The sequence below is a fragment of the Neoarius graeffei genome, chromosome 2 (genome assembly GCF_027579695.1).
Source record: "Neoarius graeffei isolate fNeoGra1 chromosome 2, fNeoGra1.pri, whole genome shotgun sequence".
Taxonomy (NCBI): domain Eukaryota; kingdom Metazoa; phylum Chordata; class Actinopteri; order Siluriformes; family Ariidae; genus Neoarius; species Neoarius graeffei.
In genome coordinates, this window is record NC_083570.1 from 4,467,391 (window position 1) to 4,473,390 (window position 6,000).

Below are 6,000 nucleotides of genomic sequence, written 5' to 3' on the forward strand. Positions count from 1 at the left end.
TGTTGACTAGAGAAACCTGCTGGTCAAGCTATTAATCATAAAATCATCCAGACAATACACAGGCTGGTGCACAGCAGTTCATCAAACCAGTCTGATATAAAGATACGTTCGTAAGTATATTCTAAATATCGATATTTTGAAGAATGTTGATTTTCTGGAATTCCTTTTCCTCCTTATACTGTTAGGACTGGGACTGTTTTGGCCTCTAGAGGCCGCTGTTATTTCCTGTTTTTTGTCTATGTTTGTTTTGGCCTCTAGAGGTCGCCACTGTGTCCTGTGGTTTGTGTTGATTGCCTGTTTTCATTAGTGTCACCTGTTTCCAATTTATTTTGTGTATTTTTACCCCCCTGAGTTCAGTCCTCGGGCGGCACGGTGGTGTAGTGGTTAGCGCTGTCGCCTCACAGCAAGAAGGTCCTGGGTTCGAGCCCCGGGGCCGGCGAGGGCCTTTCTGTGTGGAGTTTGCATGTTCTCCCCGTGTCCGCGTGGGTTTCCTCCGGGTGCTCTGGTTTCCCCCACAGTCCAAAGACATGCAGGTTAGGTTAACTGGTGACTCTAAATTGGCCGTAGGTGTGAATGTGAGTGTGAATGGTTGTCTGTGTCTATGTGTCAGCCCTGTGTCAGACCTGGCGACTTGTCCAGGGTGTACCCCGCCTTTCGCCCGTAGTCAGCTGGGATAGGCTCCAGCTTGCCTGCGACCCTGTAGAAGGATAAAGCGGCTAGAGATAATGAGATGAGATGAGATGAGTTCAGTCCTCTTGTCATGGAGTCTTTGTGCTATGTATAAGCTCCAGTTACCTCTGTTCCGATTTCCTCGTCCATGTCCTCGTGTTCTTTGTATTTTTGCTTTCTTTTGGACTTTGTGGATTTTGTTTTTTGACTTTGTGAATCTTCTGAGCATTTAGTATTTTTGCCTTTTCTTTTCTAGTTTTTTGGGCTTTTGTATTGACTTTGAACTTTTGGAATTTTTTATTTTTTTCCCTTAAGATCTTCTGATCGGCGGCACGGTGGTGTAGTGGTTAGCGCTGTCGCCTCACAGCAAGAAGGTCCTGGGTTCGAGCCCTGGGGCCGGCGAGGGCCTTTCTGTGTGGAGTTTGCATGTTCTCCCCGTGTCCGCGTGGGTTTCCTCCGGGTGCTCCGGTTTCCCCCACAGTCCAAAGACATGCAGGTTAGGTTAACTGGTGACTCTAAATTGACCGTAGGTGTGAGTGTGAATGGTTGTCTGTGTCTATGTGTCAGCCCTGTGATGACCTGGCGACTTGTCCAGGGTGTACCCCGCCTTTCGCCCGTAGTCAGCTGGGATAGGCTCCAGCTTGCCTGCGACCCTGTAGAAGGATAAAGCGGCTAGAGATAATGAGAGAGAGAGAGATCTTCTGAGCGTTTTGGATTATACTTTTTGGATTTTTGTAAATATTGTAAATAAACCTTATGATACTTTTTGTCCTTCCGCCTCACGCCTCTGCATTTGAGTCATCCCCCTGTTGGCCTAGTGGGGGTTTGCTGGATTATCACACCAGTGAACCAGGTTTGAATCCCAGCAAAACCCTAACATATACACATCTGTTTGTCCCAGTTGTGTTTGTATATATGTTTTAAAAGTATAAGTCGTTTTGCTGAAGTTTCTCAGAACGAATTGGAAGTGACTGTTGTAATCTGTGTGTATGGTAAACCCTATTTTGATTGCTTCTCATTGCAAGAGGTTCACGAGTCTGACTCAAGGCGCATACAACTGGATGCTATAAATCTTACAGTGTCACAGGATCAGTTAATTTTTCAGTACTCCACTCAATTATTGATCCTCTGTTTGTGTAATTTTGTATCAATGTGTGTGTTCCATGGGTGGAAGTGGTCTGTCCCAGAATAAAACTCCTCACGAATGCATGAACAGTCATGGATTGGAATACTACATGCAGCCTTTCATTGACAATTTATCAGGATGAATGGAGTGTCAACCTCAGTCTCGACCTTTCCTTGGAGATGGTTCTTTTGATGAAGGTATTTTGTTAAATGCTGGTGTGATGATAGATGTTAGAGTAGAAGATCCGACATGGAATTAGAACTATATTAGACATGCTAATGTTGAGAAAGTGGCGCAATCAAAAACCTGACTGAGATCTTTCCCGTATCATCTGTTAATGCATGTGTGCTGGCTTCAGTTTCTTAGTAAACTCAACTGTGCTTTGAAAGAAAGAAAGAAAGAAAGAAAGCACAACTTTATTCATCACACACTTGTGAAATTTCCTCTCTGCATTTAACCCATCTGAAGCAGTGAACACACACATGCACACACACACATGAGCAATGAGCACACACACATACCCAGAGCAGTGGGCAGCCATGCTAACAGCGCCTGGGGAGCAGTTGGGAGCTCAGTGCCTCGCTCAAGGGCACCTCAGCCCAAGGCCGTCCCATATTAACCTAACTGCATGTCTTTGGACTGTGGGGGAAACCAGAGCACCCGGAGGAAACCCACGGAGACACGGGGAGAACATGCAAACTCCACACAGAAAGGGCCCCGCTGGCCACTGGGCTCGAACCCAGAACCTTCCTGCTGTGAGGTGACCATGCTAACCACTACACCACCGTGCCGCCAAAGTTCTGTTCATATCTGCAAGTTTTATTCAGTGTTCCATCCCTCTGCAGACTAACTCGTATATGGAAGCAATGAGTGCCTCGCTGCAGTCGCCATCAGTCCCGCCCATGAGCCTGGCTCTCAGCCAGCTCTCCCTCATGAAAAGAACATCAACACTTTTGCTGTCTGCATGAAGCAACTGCTGAAGCTGTTTAACTGCTAAACTGCTCAAAGCAAGCTGTGACACGTTGAGCGTATGTTTGAACAGCTAACCAGGCTTCTAAAGCATAAAAATGAGGGCAAGTCGAAAGTTCTCAGACAGATGTTATAATTTCAAAAGGTGTGAAAAACATCCCCCAGAATTCTACAAAGAAGGAATTCTCTGATGGAAACACCACTTGCAGAAATGTTTAGACTTAAATGGAGGATATGTAGAGAAATAACTTTATTTTCATGAACAAAGATTTTTTTTCAGCTTGTCTTAAAACTTTTTGACTTCCCCTCGTATTAAAATTTTAATCTGCTTCCGATCTCTCCAAAGTAACAGGTGTTAAAAAATACCAGAATGAATCCTGGACTGCTTTCTTTACATGTTTTAAAACTGGATGGGATGAACATGCACCATTGTCAGAGCTGATGTTATGGAAAATTAATCAACACCTTCTGACCAATCAGAACAGAGAACTGTATTGGACTTGTTGCTTTATTTTATTGAAAATGAAAAGAATCACAGACAGGTCCAGTTCACAGAGACAGATTTATCATCATTATTCACACAGACAATATATGACAACATTAAAAGAGATGTTTTTTGGAGGAAAAAGTCAGTTGTAGGTTGGCAGTGATTTTCACAAACATATTTAAGACACTGTAGTTATTTCCCACAGATTAAATAATCTAAAAATATCCATCCAAAGTGAAGAAAAACCCCGTTGCGTATCAATCCAGCAGCTTGCTGACATCCTGACCTCAGTATTAAAAGCTTCTGTCTGAAAATGAGTTCATCACAGAAACTCCATCACTGGGGGAAACTTTATTCTCCTGTGCTCTTATCTTTTATTCTGCAAAGCTTTGATTGTAATATTTGGATAAAAATCCCAAACTCACAGATAAACCTGGATTTATAAGGTTCTATCTGTGGGCCAATCATCATCCAGGCTGAATATGGGATGAACATGACATCGGCAGCCTGAACCGATCATGTACTGGATGTTCTAATGGAGTTTAAATATTGTTCAATGTTTTACAATCAAATCTCAGGGTTTAGAAACAACTTCAGATTTGAAAAAGTGAATGTGGATTTTACATCTTAGAACACAAGCAGAAAAATCAAATTCATTCCAAAAGTGATGTTTTATTTTTATATAGTGTGACCTGAACAGGTTTAAAATGTTGTTCTGTTCTGGCTTTTTTACTGTTTATTAGTTATTTAATGAGACGCTGCTTAATATGAAACAAACACAACTTTATAATGCGAAGGTCATGAGATCATTTTCTTTTTAAATTTGACGAGTTTCTTGTCTGACAGTTAATTTTCAACATTTCCTTTTTAATTATTTTAAATTATTCATCTGTTTTAATTTAAATATTAAAATGAGTGTTTTGTGCAGCTGGATTGTGTTCTAGTGAAACAGACGACTGAGCAACAATGTGACAACGTGCAGGAATTTTACAGAAAACACTACACACTTTTATTCTGGATCACACAATCTCGCTGTAGAACCAGAAACCCAGGGGAGCCAGAGCCCAGCGTATAGAGGCTGAGTGAATGTGGTGTGGACTCTGTGGAGGAGCTTCATCGTGTCAGAGACGCTGTAGAAGGACAGAGTTCCTGCACTGTGATCCACATACACTCCTATTCTGGAGGGTGATGGAACTCTGAGATCAGTCTTAATGTTGTTGTGCCAGAAAGAGAGAGAAGAAGAAGAACAACACCACAGACTCCAGGACTGATTGTTGCCTCCAAACCCACACTCATTACCCAGTCCTTTCCTGCTGATGTCTTTATATGAGACTGATATGTACACACCAGCACCGCTCCACTCCACCTCCCAGTAACAGCGTCCACACACACTCTCCTTACACAACACCTGCTCCCAGTAATCAAATCTCTCTGGATGATCAGAGTAACGCTGCGCTCTCCCACTGTTTCTCACCTCTCTGTTCTTCTCAGACAGAATGAGGTGACGATGTACCGTGTTGGGATCCAGAGTCAGATAACAGAAATCTAAAATAAGAGAGAACCAAACTCAACAATGTGAACATGTTGGGTTTAATTCACACAATCTATTTAAACGAAGAGAGAGTGTGTGTGTGTGTGTGTGTGTGTTTTAGACGTACATTTCAGAAACTCTTCTTTGCTCTGTGGTTCTGGTCCTGAAATGATCTGAACTGCTGCAGTTGTGGAGAGTAAAATGGAAACATTAGTTTGTGTAAAAGATGGAAAGAGTTTAAAGGTGCTGACTGCAAAGTTCTCTGAAATTAAAAAAAAAATTCTTGTGCATGACATTTTCCTCTCTCATAAGATCAAGATCATGCGGACGAGGTGTAAACAGTTTGATGTGCTGAGAGTCACTTTTCTCCATTCGGAGACCGTTTTCCTACTTCTTGAGGTAAACAGTGTGGCCCTACGGAAACAGCCGAACACCAAGAGCCTTAACTAATGAGCATAACTCTGGGACTGCATCACACCAAGGTGGCGATGTGCAGAAAACATCATGACAATTAAAATTAAAAAATACCAGCAGATGGCACGGTGGTGTAGTGGTTAGCGCTGTCGCCTCACAGCAAGAAGGTCCTGGGTTCGAGCCCTGGGGCCGGCGAGGGCCTTTCTGTGTGGAGTTTGCATGTTCTCCCCGTGTCCGCGTGGGTTTCCTCCGGGTGCTCCGGTTTCCCCCACAGTCCAAAGACATGCAGGTTAGGTTAACTGGTGACTCTAAATTGACCGTAGATGTGAATGGTTGTCTGTGTCTATGTGTCAGCCCTGTGATGACCTGGCGACTTGTCCAGGGTGTACCCCGCCTTTCGCCTGTAGTCAGCTGGGATAGGCTCCAGCTTGCCTGTGACCCTGTAGAACAGGATAAAGCGGCAAGAGATAATGAGATGAGATGAATGAAATACCAGCAGATCGCATTACATTCAAATCCTGAAATGTATGTGCACGCGTTCACAGCTTCAAATGGTTTAAAGTCAGAGGAGGAGTTTTGCTGTGCTTGAGCGTATTTGTGACAAAAATAAGGGCTTTTTCTTCTCAATTTAGCCACAGATGTATTTATTCTTCTTGAAAAGTGTTTGGCAAACCGGCTACCGGATTTGGGACACTACGACATCCTGAATTATTTGACATTTGGGATTTGTAAACACACCAGAAATACTAAAGGCAGACAAAACTACAGGTGCCTACCAATATTCCGAGGTAGGTTTTGGGCCAG